We start from the raw sequence: 18998 nt of genomic DNA, 5'->3' as shown, positions 1-18998 counted from the left end.
TCCTGAGGAGCCTCCTCCCTGACCAAACACACTCAATGAGAGGAGAATGCATCTGAAGCTCTCGTACATTCATGTAGCCCTCAGGAGCCGCAGTATTGATTCTGCTGTTTTGCCTACATTTCAGGGTGAACGTTACCTTTAACTCTGTGAATTTTTGGGGGGATGTCACATTTTCAGAGTAATTTCTTAGCAATTCTTGTGTATTGTGTGAGAATTGCATCCTTCTATTTCAGAAAAAGACCGAAAAGAAGTAGGGTATATAGTGATTTATGTTGGAAACCTAACTATGGTAATTTGCCTGTCTCTGAACAAGGTTTGTCATTTCTCCGTGCCTCAGTTTCTCTATCTGTAAAATAACATGAATTATTGCAGAGCCATAAACAAAGGCTGATGAAAATTTGGTGAAGTAACATTTCCAAGTGCTTGAGATACTCACATAGAAGCTATTACAGAAGTGTAAAAATATGAGTAGGAGCATAAGTGAAATAAACAAGGTGCGAAAACACTTTAATGAGAAATGCTGAGAGTGAGCATTGTTCATTCTGAGTGGCAATTCATTTCACAGTTGTAGTATCTGCCTCTGGGTCAAAACAAATTAAAGACTGCATGGATGAGAAACTAGGCCAGATCCTGTGGTCTTTCTCACACGACAGAGACTTGTGATTTAGTCATTTGTCTTTCCTATTTCTTTCTTGCGTGAATGCATTTCTTTCTCCTGTTCTCTCCTATAGTCTTCATGTCACGTCACGTCACGTCATCTTGTCTTGTCTTGTCTCGTCTCATCTCGTCTCATCTCATGCTCCAAAGAAACATATGACAGCTATGGAGAGCAATTTTTCAAAAAGGTCTCAGAAAATATACAGAATGTAAAGGACTGAAATTTGATAAGCAAAAGTGTAGGCTGAGTGTCAGGAAATATTTGTGATAGTATGGAACTTGTAATACAAATATTAAGCAATTAGCAGATATTTCAAAGCACTGATCACTTAAAACCAGAGCAGAAAAAGTAAAGGAGAACTATATATTTTCTAACAGTCAGTAAGGCTCTCTCTTGACACAAAATATCAGTATGGCTATCATAAAAAAAACACACTCTGAAATGTTGGAACACCTCTGCTGCCAGGATTTGGCAAGATAGAGAAGACGTGAGATCAGCATAGTGCCCTGTTGCAGGACAGAATAATCTTTTCATTGTACTGTTAGTCTGAATTACCCCTGAAGAGCAGAAAATTTCTGCAGGACAGATGGAAAAGAATGCAAACCCAGAACTGCGTTCATCTCCAAATTTAATTTCTGTTTTCATTTCTCCAAATTCTATAACCTGCTTTTCATATTTCTTCTCTCTATAAAGTTGGGTTATTCCCTTAAGGTGTTACTGGGCTGAACTGCCATTTAATAAAAAACTGGAATAGTGCAATAAATGTGATTAGTTGATTTATGTTAGACAATGATCTCAACACTGTATTTAGTAATTGTCAATGCCACAATCTATGAGTGTAAGCAAATAAGTTTAGGAGAGAAATTTACTACTACTTTTTATTCTGGCCCTTCAATTCTTTTTCAGTCAGACATATGTGTTGTCTATATATGTGTTACCTATGGTATGTATGTAGGTACATTGTGTTTATATATGCATGTACATATTACACTTCTATTTCTGTTTCTTTCCCTATAACATTAAAATCTACTCCTACAGAAACCAGCATCATAGATCTTTCCATCCCGTTGAGTTTTCAATATTCTCCTCTAAAACAGCTACTGGGCCATTGTCTTAATTCCAGATTGAGAAAGCATGAAAGCTTCCAAAAGAAGGTCACTTATCTCTCCATGTACTTGCTTAATAAAAGCAACTTTTCAGAGACTTAGGCATTTTTCAGATAAAATATGCTACAGATGGTGGTCTAATCTTACTCTTGTTTACTTCACTGTAGGTACAGTGACATTTCATTGGAGCAAAGGCATTTTGTGTGAACTGCTTTTATGAGGAAAAAAATAATCTTTGTAAATAGAGCCATTATGAGGCTGATGAACTCCTTTACATCCTACTCACACTATAAAATAAGATTGAAGTGGGATGTAGGCCTTGCACTGCTTCTCTGTGCATGATGAACTTCTATATGAATGCTAAGTAGGTACATCCACTCAGGTTCAGTTTTGCCCTGTTAATAGAGATCATAAGTCGGAGCTAAGATTATAAACAGGAGTTAAGATTAGTATAAACTATTCCTTTCCCTTCTTGTTTGTCCTTTCTGATTGTAGTCTTATGTCTTTTCTTTGTTATGCTTCTGCTTGTATTTCATTATATGAATGGTTCTTTCTCTCCATCCACTAAAGCCAAGGGGGGATTGCTTCTTTCACTCCTGCACCAAAATGAAAGCCTGAAAAAAAACCCTGTTATAAAACATGCCTCTGGCTGTGTGGCTTTGCAGAAAAGGACTTGGGGCTCCTGGTCGACAGCAGGTTGAACATGAGCCAGCAATGTGCCCTTGCCACAAACGTGGCTAATGGTATCCTGGGCTGCATTAGAAGAAGTGTTGCCAGCAGATTGAGGAGGTGATTCTTCTCCTCTACTCAGTTCTGATGAGGTCACACCTGGAGTCCTGTGTCCAGTTCTGGGCTCCTCAGTACAAGAGAGAGATGGAGCTGGCCACACAGAGTCCAAAGAAAGGTCACTAAGATGATTAAGGGACTGGAGCTTCTCTCCTATGAGGTGAGGCTGAGAGAGCTGGGGCTGTTCAACATGTACAAAAACCTGAAGGGAGGGTTTAAAGAAGGCATAGCCAGGTTCTTTTCAGTGGTGCCCAGAACAAGAAGCAATCAGCACAAACTGAAACACAGGAGGTTCTGTCTGAACATCAGGAAACACCTTTTTACTGTGAGGGTGATTAAGCACTGGAGCAGGTTACCCAGAGAGGTTGTGGAATCTAGTTAGCCCTGTTCTTGACAGGTTTGCTGCATTTTCAGTTATTTTGAGGCTGCGGGTCCAAAGCAGTTTCTTAGTTTTAAAATTCTTCATGGATTTGCTTGGTTTTTGTTTCTTATGTTCTTCCTGCCCAGCCTGAAGGTCTTCTTACTCCCTCCACGTTCTCCTCTGAAGAACATATATCTTTCATTTACTCTGCCTTTGCTCTTTGCTATGACTTGATTCTTGTCAAAATAATTTTCTCTCTTTCTCAGGCAAAACCTCTAGATTCCTCTGCTGCTTTCACCATCAGGAAATCATTTTGGAATGTTGTTGTGGGAATTTCAAATTAAGTGGCGGTGTGTAAATGGAGACATTTTTTTCTGACTTTTTCATTAGTCTTGTTTAACTTAATGTTATTTCCTGCATTTCTTTTAACTGCTCTTCAGGGGAATATATTTTATCTTTTGCTGCCTATGCTGGGAGTGAGGAAATTGTATGTTTACTCATTGAAAACAGACTGATATCAGAGCACAAGGCTCCTTGGGTAAGAACTGTTCAATAACCTCCTTCAGTTTTCCTTAAATAATGTGCTATTAAACAGTGTATCCCATTTTCCCAAACTGTTTCTGACTGCCGTCACTTCACTTTAAGAGTGCTCAAGTATGAGGTTTAAACAGTCAAGTGAAAAGCAGTGAAGAGGGATGGTCATGAATCATACAAAGTATATGGGTCTTCCATAAGAATATGGTCTATGTCAAGGTTTCTGAAGACAATCTGTAGGTCAACAATGGAGAGCTGATCTCTCCAATTTTCAGAAGTCTAAGTTCTGTTGATGTCCTTTGTGAAAGAAACACGTTAATATTAGTTTCAGCTCAGCAAAGTCTGTTGCCTATGACAAGGCAAAACACTGTAGGGATGTGCATATGAAAAATTATGCCCAGGACTGGAATATCAAAGATATAAACAATACGAACTGAAAACTAGGGGGAGAAAACAATCTACTCTGGAGAAGTTGTAGTCCTGGAGCTACCTAGACAGAGAAATGCTCAATTCCAAACTGACTATTCCTAAATCAGAAAGGAAAGAGGCTCTTGCACTGGTAACCTATCACATTTCACTTCATGTCAGCAGCAAACTACCTTTTTGATGATTTTTTTATATATTGAAGGCCTCTACTTGGCAGCTGCTATCCTTAGGTTTTAAAGTGGATGTGTTTGTAGTGCACTGAGGGGCTGCAGGTTGCTAACAAATTGCTTGCTCTTACTGAAGCTGAGTAGGGACTACCTAAGAGTCTGTCATAGCTAGGAGATGAGGTTTTTTTATCTTATTGTTTCACAGAAGATCTCATTTTCTGTCTGACCTCTACAGGTAACACTGTTCCCCATATCCTGGTTCTTCAACCCAACAAGACCTTTGCCTGACAGATCTACAATCTCATCCTCTCTTATGAAAGGAATAACATGGGGCAGGAAGCCCTGGACCAGATTCCTATCAACAAGGGACTCACTCCATTCAAGCTAGCAGGGATAAAAGGCAACACAATAGTGGGTATGTGAATAGTGTTCAGATTACCTAAAGCTGTTGTCACTGTACCACCTCCTGAACTGAAGGAGTCGATGGATTACCTGTGTATGGGACCATTTAGATGCAGAAATGCAGCTGCCCAAGGTAATATGTATAAGATTGGACCTGTGCTGATCCAGAGAGAACTTCTCAACTCCTGCATCATCACCAACAAGTTATCATATGGTGTATCAGAGCACTATTCTGGTCAGTAGTGACTTAAGAGACAAAACATCCATTACTCATCACCTAACATTACAGCAAGGACTTGGGTCTGTCCTGGCTGAGGTAAAAGAGGACCTCTGTTAAACTGGTAATTGTTGTAACATGTGGGGATTTTTGGAAGACTTTCCACCCTGTTAGTGACCCAGATCAGCTTACTTAGCTTGAGAACCTGGTAACACCAGAAACTGACAAATCCATTCTCCCTTCGCAGGAGAACAAGGCAGTTGGGAAATCTGGGGAGACTATAAGGGAGATTGATTTGAGTAAATGTTTTTATTGCTTCAGCTGTTCCCATCTCATTAATTAGATGTTTCAACACCTCATGCAGAAAAGAGAACATGTCCAGTGGAATTTTGGCCCTTAGACCTCCACCTTGTATGACCTCACTGAGATTGACTCATGGGAAGATGGCCATTCTCTCTTGGAACTTAACATCACCTCAGGCAAGAGAGAAGTATATTATTTGATCGATAACTCCTTCTTTCACTGATAAAGTTTTGCACTCTTTCTAAATATCCCAAAATATTAGAATTGTCCGTATGTTGAAAGCCAGGAGTGCAGCTGTTACAGTGGAACATCACAACTGGCATAACCTCAGAGGAATTTGGGCTGCAGACATAATGGAGTGATCCAACAGCTTCACCCTGGCTTTCTCAGGTCACAATAACAAGGTAGCATAGGCTTCAGTATGTCCTAGAAGCACATTTGGAGTTCCTGAATAAGCTTTTTTGGCCTGCACTGAAACTCAGCACGACACTGCAATAGACTGCCCATTATTCAGGGAGCCACAGTTACGGGCATTGCGTATGCCTGTCTAAGTAACATTTCTCATAGTTATGGTGTGTGGAAGAAGTAGCAATTCCTCTTGAGAAGCACACTTTAAATCCTACAACACTGTCTAAAACTTTAAGGCATTCTAAAGCTGGCTACTTCCAGTTCTGGGGACATTTAGGTTACATGATGTGGTCAAAGTATGGGACAGGTCCCCACTACGTGGACTAGCTAAACAAGTGGCTATTATGTGATTCTGTATTAGTCTGCCTTTTTTATTTAAAATCTCTTCCCTCATTCTCTTCTTGCTCTTGTGTATGAAAGGTATGTAAAGGTGTTAATGGAGTGCTCTGCTTATCAATACCTTTCAGAAACTGACAATTTATTTCCATTTTATGGATGAGGAAACAGAGTCATAGAAGCGAAGAAGCTAGCACTTTGAAAACTGCTTGTGATTTTTAGTGCCCCAGTTCAGTGGACAATATGAAGTATCTGTGGTCATATTCTGTAGAATAGGCATCCACAATTCCAGGTGAACTCTTTGGTACTTCAAATGCCCAGAACCTCTGAAAATCATTCTCTACTAGGTTGTCTACAACTGTGAACCTGACTGTGAGATTATCAGGTAGCCATCTTTTGTTAGCAGTTGAGACCTAAATCAGTTTTCTTTATACTAAGTCATGCTCAGTTCTCTAGGCTGCAGTTTTATAACACTGAGAATTATGACAGAAGCTATACCATGAGGAGGATTTGTTTGTGTTGGTCACCACCGGGCCTGCTTAAATGGAGCCTTACAGCCATATCCTGGTCAGTTCCTAACGTAGTGAGATCTCTTTCAGGAATCTTATGTGACTCCTGAGGAGAGCCTCTGGCTGGTGGAGGAACTGGTCACAGTGACAGGGGCTATAATAATATTGATCTTGGAGGTAAGTGAGAACAGTTTACGTTTATAGTATTTCCTCAGTTTGCAAGTTGTCTGAATACAAATGTAAACAGTGTATACCTCTTAGATTCCAGATACCTTTAGAGTCAGAGCAACTAAATACTTTGGGCAAACCATCTTGGGAGGACCTTTCCAAGGTCCCACTCTTCCAGATTTCAGAGAGATTTTGTCTCTTTTTTGGTTTGGTTTGGTTTTGTTTTGTTCTAGATTGCTACCTGAAAACCACTTAAGGAATATTTTTCCTTTAATTAGGAAGTCATTCTAAGGGGAAAAACTGGATGATAGGAATTGTTTATATTGCTCATTGGGTAATGTGAAAGAAGTCACACCTGTTCCACTAACAATGGCAAGAATGGATGAATGTGTTCACTCCACAGAACGTCACATAAACAAGGCACAGGAGACTAGCAGGAATTCCTGTTGGAATTTACAGTCCTGAGGGATATAGGCCAAGTGAAGAGCAGAGTCAGGACTCTGAATTTCAGGAGAGCAAACTTTTAGTTTTTTAAGGAACTAATGGATGGAACCCCCTGGGAAACTGCCCTCAGGGTTAAAGGAGCTGAACAGAGCGGGCAGCTCTTTAAGGGCATTTTTCTTAGAGTGAAAAACTCTGGATTCTCATGTGTAAGAAATCAGGCAAGAAGGGCAGGAGACCAGCATGGCTCAGTAAGGACCTCCTGGTCAAACTAAAGTATAAGAAGGAAACGCACAGGCAGTGGAACCAGGAACGTGTATCCTGGGAAGAATATAGAGACGCTACCCGAATGTGTAGGGATGGGACCAGCAAAACTAAGGCATAGCTGGAGCTGAATTTGGCAAGGGATGAAAAGAATAATAAGAAGGGCTTCTACAGGTACGTTGGCCCAGAAAAGGAAGATTAAAGAAAATGCACGCCCCCCACCCCCCTGGGACAGGAGAACTGGTGAAAACCAACATGGAGAAGGCTGAGGTACTAAACAATTTTTTTGCCTCAGTTTTCAATGGCAATCTCTCTCTCCACATCTCTCAAGCCCCTGAACCTCAAGGCAGGGACTACGGGAATGAAGTCCCACCCATTGTAAGTGAAGATCAGGGTAAAGACCACCTAAGGAACCTAAACATACATAAGTCCATGGGACGCAAAGAGATGCATCCCAGGGTCCTGAGAGAATTGGCTGATGTAGTTGCCAAGCCACTTTCCATCGTATTTTAAAAGTCATGTCAGTCAGGTGAAGTCCCCAGTAACTGGGAAAAGGGAACTGTCACCCCCATTTTTAAAAAGAGCAAAAAGGAGGACCCTGGGAACTACTAACCAGTCAGACTTACCTCTGTGCCTGCTAACATCATGGAACAGATCCTCCTGGAAGACATGTTGAAACATATGGAAGACAGGGAGGTGATTAGAGATAGCCAACATGGCTTCACCAAGTGCAAGTCTTGCCCGACTAAGCTAGTGGCCTTCTACAAGTGGACAAGGGAAGAGCTACAGATATCATCTACCTGGATTTCTGCAAGGCCTTTGATATGGTCACCCACAACAGTCTTGCTGCTAAATTGTAGAGATATGGGTTTGATGGATGGACTGTTAGATGGAGAAGGAATTGGGTGGATGGCTGCGCCTAAAGAGTAAACAGTCAATGGCTCAATGTCCAAGTGGAAACCAGTAACAAGTGGTGTCCCTCAGGGGTCCATATTGGGACCAACACTATTTAATACCTTCATCAATGTGTCATTGATAACGCGATTGAGTGCACCCTCAGCAAGTTTGCAAATGACGCCAAGCTGAGTGGTGCAGCTGATGTGCTTGAGGGGAGAGATGCCATCGAGAGGGACCTGGACAGACTTGAGGAGTGGGTCCATGTGAACATTATAAAATTCAACAAGGCCAAGTGCAAGATCCTGCACCTGGGTTGGGGCAATCGCCAGGATCAGTGCAGACTGGGACATGAATGGATTGAGAACAGCCCTGTGGAGAAGGACTTGAGGATACTGGTGGATGAGAAATTGTATGTCAGCCGGCCATGTGTGCTTGCAGCCCAGATATCCTGGGCTGCATCAAGAGAAGTGTGGCCAGCAGGTCAAGGGAGGTGATTGTGCCCCTCTACTCTGCTCTCGTGAGACCCCAGCTGGAGCACTGCTTCCAGTTCTGGGGTCCCCAGAAAGACATGAACCTGTTAGAGCAGGTCCAGAGGAGGGTCACAAAAATGATCAGCGGGCTGGAACACCTCTTATAAGAAAGGCTAAGAGATTTGGAGTTGTTCAGCCTGGAGAAGAGAAGCCTCCAGGGAGACCTTCTTGTGGTCTTACAATATATAAAGGGGGCTTACAAGAAAGATGGAGAGAGACTTTTTACCAAGGCCTGTAGTGACAGGACTAGGGGCAATGGCTTTAAACTGAAAGAGGGTAGGTTTAGATTGGCCATACGAAGAAATTTTTTACAGTGAGGTTGGTGAGACACTGGAACAACTTGCCCAGAGAAGTTGTGGTTGCCTCATCACTAGAAGTATTCTAAGTCAGGCTGGATGGGGCTTTGAGCAAGCTGATCTAGTGAAAGATGTCCCTGCTTATGTCAGCGTTGTTGGACTAGATGATCTTTGAAGGTCCCTTCCAACCCAAACCATTCTATGATTCTATAATATGGTGCTTGAAATTGAGGGAACAGAGCTAGTTTTTGAATTGGGAACAACAGTGGTAGAATTAGAGAGGGAACATCATTGTCAGTAAGGGAGAAGTAAGTTTCTTCAAATGGCACAAGCTAAAGGCAATATTTTCAATGGTCTGCATGGCAGAGAGAGTCACTAAGTTGGAATTGAGTATCAGACTACCGGATCTGGTTTCCATGTCTGGATTGGTGGAATGGTTTAGCTTCTGGCCCATAGGTAACACTAAGAGGTGACACTTTTGGAACCTGTGGCTTCAATTTTCTGACACTCCAAGGGCAGAGGAGTCCCAAATCAGAGGACAGAATATTGGCCAATCATTACAAAACAGGACACTGAAGTCAGGAGCCTTGAAGACCATAAGAAGAGCTAACTGAAGTAGTTATAAGTAAATAAACTTGGACATAGACATACATAGGAGATGTGGCTGTCTTGTCCTATTGTTTGGGCTAAAATCTGATGCTTTAGTTTACAGAGATAATCAGATTATGTTGGCCAAGGCCTTGATAAGAGTCTTGGGTTTTTTTCCTTTTCCTCTTCCTTTTCCTCCTCTCTTTTCTTTGCTAGCTTTTTACATCATCGTCCAGACCCAAGATCCCGATAAGCTGGGCCACTTCCACAACTACCCCATGGCACTTTTAGCACCTTTGAGCTCTTCCTTATTATCATTGATGGACCTGCCAACTACAAACTGGACCTACCCTTCATGTATGGCATCATTTATTCAGCTTTTGTTGTCATTGCTCCTTATGCTCAACTTACTCATTGCCGTGACGGGTGGCACCCACTGGGGAGTGGCTCATGAGCAGGATAAGCTTTGGAGAGCCCAGGTGAGAAAGCTGTTCAGCTATGTGACTCCCTGTTGTGAATTATGAAGAGTGTGTTGGAAGGGACAGACTGTTTGACAGTCCTGGAAGGAGCAGAGTTGGTGTATTGAGAAGTGAGGCATGTTCGGCTGAGAAGAGCTGTGGATTTTCTTATGGGGGGAAGAACAGAATTCTTACGAGCAAAGGTAGGGCTAGATGAGAAGTACATGTAAATATTTCATGAATTCAAAGGTGATTAGACGTGTGGATTTTGTCTTTGCTACATTGGTCTCATGGCAATTATGGAAATACTCTATTTCCTCTCTTTCTGCATCCCTCAATGCCTGCAAATATTTACTTATTTATATATTTATTTACTGCAGGTTGTTGCTACTACTGTTATGCTGGAGAGGAAGCTTCCATGATGCCTCTGTCCTTTCTCTGGAATCTGTGTCCAGAAATACGGTCTAAGGGGCAGATGGAATCTCAGGTAAATTCTGTTATAGTAGACAACTAAACAGAGTAAATTCACATGTATAAACCCATCAGAAAGGACTACATTGTTCTAAGTCATCAGACCCAGTGAAACAACCACATAATGCAGGATGGGATTGTTGGGATCTGATGTGGAGTTCTGAAATCTGAAGCTGGACAAGAACCACGAAAAAGATAGAATCAGAGGTTTAAAAACATTGTTACATTATATTAGGTCCCACTCCCATACCTCAAGTAGAGAATTTTTATCTGCGGTTCATCACAAAGTGAGGAACACACTCACTTCATGGTGAGGAATGCGTCTTACAGGAGTCCTAAGTAAATGTCTCAGCATAGTCACAGCCCCATAATCCATCACTGTTAGAAAAATGCCTCTTCATGCTTAATCCTGAGTATTGTCCCATTCTTTTCCATTCACGCCCACTCCTGAATTGCACTACTTTAAACAATTCCTATGTCCTACCTAAGTGTCTTGTGATGATACCAAGGTGGCATGGAAATTACCTCACATTGTTTGACCTTGTGAAACAATGATTAAGGGTGGATATTATTGCTCTCACACAAAAAGCATAGCAAATTCCTTTCTGAAGGGAAGGCATCACCTCACAGCCATAAGAAAATGGATCACACCTAGGTCTGTGGTACTGAAAGCTGAACTTACAGTTCAGCTTGCCAATTGTGCTGCATTCTGACTGTGGCTGGATAAGAGAAGTCTCAAGAATGGTTCATTGATTTTATGATATATATTTGCGTGAAGCTACTCAACCTAAGATCTTCAGTGTTAGCTTAATAACTTAGTACTATTTCCTAGAGAGGTCTAAAAAACATCCTAAATTTGAATAAAAACAGCCTAGCAGTCCTAACAATAAACATTACATCCTCACTAAGTTCTATGTGCGTGCAGTTAAGCAGCTGTTCACATGATCCTAAGTATGTCCCTAAGCTGACATTTAGTTTCCTAATTGGTAGGTTTGATAGACTGATCTTTCTGTTCCTAATAATATTTCAACTGTCAAAAAAATACATTGCTTCTCAGTACAAATCACAGGAAACCCAGTTGTTGGACTACTGCTATTGTCACTGAAGTACTCTTCATTGGGGAAAACCACATTTGTTTATCATGATCATTATTATTATTGTTGTTGTTAGTTTGTTCTTGTTATAAGTCTGCATAGATGACAGGTTAAAATAGCAAGAGTTTTGCAATGTAACATAGTAGAGACATTAGGGTACATTATAATTACTGTCCTTTTTAACAGAGCAGCACTAAGAGATATATTTTTAAATAGCTTATTTCAGATAGTGCTTTCTCACTCATATCTAACTAGCTGGCTTCTCTGAATACACTAGATTTTCTTATTTTTAATCTCCTGTTCACTTGCAGAGTCAGTATGGTTCAAAGAGGACTAGAGTCAGCAACAGAATTGTTTATAAATGATCATTCTGTTACAGCTGTCCAAATGCATGGACAGTAGTAGGCTTGTATAAAAGTTACCAAAATGCATGAGGGAGAAAGTTGCATAAATGTAACTAAAATTCTAGTTTTAGCCAGCAGCATGTATAATTTCTAGTGCCACTGTAAACTAGAAAAAAGTCCAACCTTACTTAGCGTGGCCTGAATTTAAGAGATTAGTTTTCAGAAGCAAACAACATTATTGCTGTTAAACTCTATTAACTAGTTGAGGCATCGACGCCAAGATGCCAACGTGCTGTACTCATAGTTGTGACCTGCTCTTACGGCAGTTGATTAAAAGACCACATTACTCCGTTTCAGGAACAAAGATCATGGCAGAAACTAGAAAGGAATCTTGATCTGTCTTCATGACATGTTTCAACTGAGACGATTTCAGGGAGTTTTCTCATCACTCAGAAAAGGGAGATAAGATATATAAGCTACAAGGCTTTTGGAGGGCAAAGCCTTCTCTTCTGTGGTTCAGGTAGCAGAACACCAGGGGGAGTAATTCCTCTTCGAACAGGTCCGAGTTACAAAAAGGAAGACACAGTGATTTCTCATCATCTCAGTGCAGCCCTTTCAGTAACACAGAAGTGGAACAGCTTCATACACAGAGCATGATGATCTTGAATGCCACAACAAAATGTAAATTCGGAGGTGGGTGTCATTTTTTCCATATAGGTTTGAAAAGTGAAGGATTAGACTAGCTTTTTAGTAGGACATGAGATTTGCTCTTCCATGCTGTCTTTTAATGATATCTAGAGATATCATTAATCACTGTGTAAGTCATACTGTCATTGAGCCTTTCTTCAACATCATTTCAGGCACGGGTGCAAAAATCTTTGAAAACTCTGGGTGAGCAGGGCCTGCTTTTGACTTAGTGAGGCAGGGGGTGCACAGGCACGTAGCTCCTGGCTGAGAATTCCACTTGGCTGCTGAAGCAGCATAGGTGTGAATTTGCTTGCCTGACGTGCTCTTTGGCAGCATGATACATTAACTGACATACTGGTGCAAACCCAATTGTCTGTCTGGGAGGCTGTCCAGCAACAGACACCAAAAAGGCAGGTGCAAGGAACTTTATCAGGAATAATTACAAAACAGCTTGCCTTAAGGTGAAGTTTCTTCCTGTAGGTAGTGAAAAGTTGGTGTTCAAGCAGAAAAGCTGTTAGTCTTTGCAATATATTCTTTCCAACTGTAGGTATGACTCTTCTGAGTTTTCATACAAAGGCCTAATGCCCTCATGAAGGTCTACGCATTGACACCTGTGCATTTAATTCAGTCAGTCTTCTTATGCACTGCATATTATAGATATCACATGGAGTAAATTAGCAACCTGATCTAGTTGTAGATGTCCCTGCCAATTGCAGGGGGGGTGGACTAGATGACCTTTAAAGGTCCCTGCCATCCCAAAGCATTCTATGATTCTAAATGTGGGCAATAACTTGTTAACATACCATCACTTCTCTGGCAAAGAATATGGCTCTGCAAGACTTTTTTGCATTGTTTCTCACTCTTCTGGTGAAGGACAGATATCAGGTGCCTAGGTGAGCCCCATTCCTTTCCCTCCCGATTCTCATTTCCCATCCCCACCTGTTGGTGCTCATACACTGCAGGACATCCTAGATGATGCCTGTGGAAATGGAATGTAGGATTTCTGCTTTCACATAAGATTGAGAAAAGTGAGATCAGGATATTTCTAATGCTTTTGCCATGACTGCCTTTTCTCTGTGCTTGCAGAGTTGAGGACCGACATGATAACAAATAACACAAGATGCATTGTGACACGAGAGCCTTTGCATCCCAAATTATGGAAGAAGTACTCTGAAAACAGGGAACACCCTGTGAATAAAGAGAATGGGGAGACTTCTTACAGAAAAGCCACCCTTTTGCACTCCATTTGTGACCCCAAGCCTGCCCCTGTGCAGTTCTAGCCACAGCCAGGACATCTTGACACTTCACCGTTTGGAAATATCATAGGGACGTTTCAACCATGCCTTAGAACAGGAGGAAGAAGAGATCTATGATGTCCAACCACTACTTGCCTGCCTTGGTATAGCGAGTAAATCCATTTCCTCTGACTGTGAAAACAACTTTTCCATAGACTTCATATGCAGAAGTAAATGTCCTACTGCCTGAACTACCACCAAGCAGTTTATTTTACTGCAGCTCCCCATAAGGGGCTATTAAACCTTGTTGTCATTGGTATGAGATTCAGACAAGGCTCCCATTTTGGCTTCCATTGCATGAAGACAGAGAATGTATTTTCTGCATATAAATTTCCACTAGACTGAAAAGAGGCCATAGGTTTTGAACTAGATCACTAATTTCTCCACTAATCTTGACCACCTAAGGCATGGAAAACATAGCCTGCTGTGTTTCCCCAAATGACCCACAGAACTTCTAGAATATACTCATATATGAATATGCATACATAGTATCTACAGAACTTGTGCTATTCTAACCCTGACAGCTGGAGAAATACAGTAAGTTCATGACTAGTTCACAGTGAGCCAACAGAGGGGCACAGATCAGAACAGCTAGGGTTATTTCCTCTCTAGACACAAAGAAAGTATCTTCTTATGTAATGTCTTCATTGGGGGGTCTTGCTTAACAAGGCCAATTCTGATACCCCACAGAAAGTGAAATTTTCCACTGAGCAAAACTACAAACCACCTGTGCCTTGGGAAAGGAATCTGGGAGGGAGCTAAAAGATATGGAAGTATTTGCAAGCAAGGATAATTTAAATACAGTCAACCAATACTTTATGAAATGTTCATCACTAACCAATAAGTGTAAATTTGGGCAGGTTTATACTAATCATGTAGCAGGATAAATATGTTGTAGTTTTGTACTAAGGTGTGCTAGATTTGTGGAACTGCCACCTAGCACCCACCTTTGTGCAAATATGAAGGGAATAAAATACCTTGGCTCTGTGTGTTAATTGGTGTCTGCACACCGGGCGAATGACCCTGCTTTTGGGACAACAGTTTTTGGCACCCCAGATGGGACCGCGCTGACAGCCTTGCCCGGATCATCTTGCTGTACCAGATGGGGAGAAGTGGTCCAACTGGACTCCAGCACACACTGACCTGTTGATCGGGGACTCCATCGGCTCCTCTCCTGCAGTCGGATGGTAAGCGACACAATGGTGCAATGCTATTTGAAAGAGGCATTTTAAAGGGAAAAAGGGGGGAAGGGCAAAACCTCTTCAGGAAGCAGTTAGAGTTGTTTTTTTTTGTTCTGCATAAGACGCATCGGAAAAGACACACAGCAGCAGCGTTGGTTTGTTTCTACGTGTTGTATTTGTAATGTAGGGAGAAAATCCCTCATTTTGTATTTGGAATTTTGTGCGTATGAAACATTGATTTAGGTTTTTTGGTACCAAAATGGGTTCTGCTGTTTCCAATCAGGGTCCTCTTTGTTCTCCCATAGGATGTATCCTAAATAATTGGAGCAAATTTGGAGGGGACCCCATGACCAGGAATAAATTAAAATGGTATTGTGATCAATGGTGGCCACAATATCAATTGGATGATGGTGAAATATGGCCCGAAAATGGGTCTTTGAAATACAACGTTGTATTACAATTAAGGTTGTTTTGTTGGAGAAATGAGAAATGGGATGAGGTACCATATGTTGATTTGTTCTTTGCTTTAAGAAACAACTGGGAGATTAGAAAGAAATATGGTCTGGTGGATTCAAAATACCAGAGCGGAATATATTCTGAGAAGGAAAAAGAGAAAAAGAGGGTTTGTGCTGGGCTAACTGTAAGATGAAAAAACCCAGATCAGATGACATGGAGGAAGATACTCAGCTATTGGTAGCCCCTCCAAAACAATTAGAATTGAATGGGGAGGAAATTGAAACTGCTAGCCCTGTAGCTGGAAGAACTAGGGGATGGAGACCTATCATCCGAGCTCCTCTTAGGCAGGCTGTAGGACCTGAAGGAATGCCAGTGCATGTATATGTACCATTTACTACTTCTGATTTTTCAAATTGGAAACAGGCAGTCGGGTCTTACCAGAATAATCCTGAGGCGATGATGCTAGCTAGTAATATGAAACTGTTTAATATGTCGCTTATTGGTCAACCAGCATTGGGTATTAGAAAGAAGCTGCAAAAAGTGGAGGGTGAGGACAGAATGACAATTTCACAATTAATATCGATTGCATAGAAAGTATATAATAATAGAGAAGAGGTAGAGGAAAAAGAGAAGTGAGGACGAGCAAAATTGCAGGCTTCTTTGCTGGCCGCTCTGACAGAAGGACGGAGATGAGGAAGTGTACAAGGAGGATTTAGACATAGAGGAAAGCGTTGTGGAGGTAGCAGCAGAGGCCATTGTGAAACCTCCTAAGAATGAATCAGTGTGCCCACTGTAAACAGGAAGGTCACTGGAAGAGAGAATGTCCACATCTTTTGAATGATTGACAGAAAGAAGCAGGGGAAGTTGATGGGGTAACGGCAGAGATTGGATTGGACTGAAGGGGATTGGAGGAATCTATTAAAGCTTCCCCAGCTGATCTTCTGGTTCCAGTTAAGCCAGGGAATGAAATAATTGATTTTCTGATTGATAGCGGGGCCACTCATTCTGTAATAACTAGTTGTAAAGGACCTTTAAGTGAGACTAGGATAAGCATTGTTGATGCTACAGGGAAAAGAACTTTGAGGCTGCTTTTACAGCCTATGGAGCTCTCGATTGGGAATACTAAATTAACATGTGAATTCCTCTATATGCCAGAATGTTCGTTGCCATTACTTGGGTGAGATTTACTCTGTAAATTAAATGCACAATTAACTTTTTCTGAAGATTCTGTCCAGCTCCATATTGCCCCAGAGAATGCATGGAAAGTCCAGGTATGTTTGCTAACTGAGAAGAATCCTGTGGAAGAAGAAGATATTCCAGATGAGGTATTAGATGTGGTAATACCCATAGTGTGGTCATCAGAAACACCGGGACGAGCCAAGAATGTGACTCCAGTAAAGATCGGGCTAAAACCGGGACCCCAGCCAGCAAGAAAGAAACAGTACCCTATTAAATTGGAAGCCCGGAAGGGATTAGAACCAGTGATAAATTCCTTTTTAGAGCATCGACAATTAAGGGAATGCCAGTTGGAACTCAATACTCCAATTTTGCCTGTAAAGAAGCCTCACTCTCAGGAATATAGATTAGTACAAGATTTACGAGAGGTTAATGTGAGAACTATAGACGTGCACCTTGTGGTTCCAAATCCATATACCCTCCTCGCCTCAATTCCTGACGGTAATACTTATTTTACAGTGCTGGACTTGAAGGATGCTTTCTTTTGTATATTTGTGGACGAACAGTCAGACTATTTTGCCTTCGAAGGGAAAAACCCGACTACAGGACAAAAGATGCAACTCTGTTGGACTGTCCTTCCCCAAGGATTTAAAAATAGCCCCACATTGTTTGGTAATGCGAGAAAACTAGAACAGTGGCACAGTGAGTATGATACCATAACACTGTTACAGTATGTAGAGGACTTAGTGATTGGTTCTGATACCTGTGAGGAGTGTTTGGAAGCCACAACTGGCTTATTCTATTTTCTGGGTTTAGCAGGTTACTGAGTTTCTAAAAAGAAGGCCCAGATAGGAAAAGAGAGGGTCCAATATATGGGATTTGAAGTTACAAAAGGACAAAGAGAATTAAGTGCTGAAAGAAAATGGGCCATTTGTAGAATTGCTGTACCTACTTCAAAGAAACAATTAAGGACATTTTTAGAGATGGCTGGGTGGTGTTAGCTATGGATCCCTAATTTCGGACTAATTGCCAAGCCGTTATACGCTGCCACAAAAGGAACGGAGGGGATTTTGGAATGGATGACAGAATGCCATAGAAGCTTTGATGAAATTAAGAGAAAATTGATGGAAGACCCTGCCTTGGGGCTCCTGAATTTGAGGAAAGCCTTTCAATTATATGTACATGAAAGGCAACAAGTAGCGTTGGGGGTGCTGGCACAGAAATTGGGGAGCTAGAAGAGACCAGTGGGATACTTTTCCAAACAATTGGATGAGTTCAGTAAAGGTTGGCCTGCCTGCTTGAGGGCAGTAGCAGCGACTGTAACCTTACTTGAGGAATCCTGAAAACTGACACTGGGTCAACTGATGACCATGTTTGTACCCTATGCTGTATCGTCTCTCCTTGAAAATAAGAGACACCACTCGATTCCCCTGAATAGGTTAGCAAAATATCCATCTGCGTTACTAGAACAAGATGATATCATGTTTTCTCTGACCTCCACCTTGAATCCTGCCACTCTACTCCCAGTCCCTGAGTCTGATGAACTGCAACATGGTTGTTTAACCACTATTGAACAAGTGTATTCCAGCAGACCAGATCTACAGGATGAACCCTTGCCTGATGCAGAAGTGGAGCTCTTCATCAATGGTAGCAGCTACATGTTGGAAGGAAAATGAAGAGCTGGATAGGCAGTGGTAGCAAACACCCACACATTAGAAATCAGAGCATTACCCGGTAATACATTGGCTCAAAAGGAGGAATTGATAGCACTGACTCGAGCTCTAGAACTGAGTCATGGGAAAAGAGTCAATACATATACTGATTCCAAATACACATTTGGAGTGGTCCATGCACATGGGGCAATTTGGAAACAAAGAGGACTATCAAACTCACAAGAGATTCCAAGAAAATATGGGGCAGAAATTATGAAACTTTTACAAGCAGTTCTTCAACCAAAAGAGGTTGCAATAATACATTGTAAGGCTCACCAACAAGGAAATTGCAGAGTTGAAAGAGGTAATCGAAAAGCGGATTGGTTAGCTAAAGAGCCAGCCCTGAAGGAGCCAACTTTAGAAGAAGCCTTGATTCCAGGATCTCATTTAGAACTATCACCATCAAAATACACTGAAAAAGAAAATCAATTGGCGAAACAATTGTATTGCTCCAAAAATGATCAAGGTTGGTGGGTAACACCACTGAAACAATTATTGGTTTCTGAGAAAATGATGGAAATTCTGCGTAAAAGGATACACCAAGAGATGTATACAGGAGCAGATACACTGGTATTAACTGCTAAAAGAAACATTTTTGGGCCCAAAATGCAGAATATAGCAGATATTGTAGTGAAAAAATGTACTGTCTATTGTGCTAATAATCCAAAAATCGGAAAGAAGATTATGGGAGGACTTGTAAAACAAGGAATAACTCCTGGGGAATACT

Source organism: Platalea leucorodia, assembly GCF_965183815.1.
Source record: "Platalea leucorodia genome assembly, chromosome: 2".
Lineage (NCBI taxonomy): Eukaryota > Metazoa > Chordata > Aves > Pelecaniformes > Threskiornithidae > Platalea > Platalea leucorodia.
The sequence above is the reverse complement of the archived record's forward strand: the minus strand, read 5'-3'. Positions refer to the sequence as shown.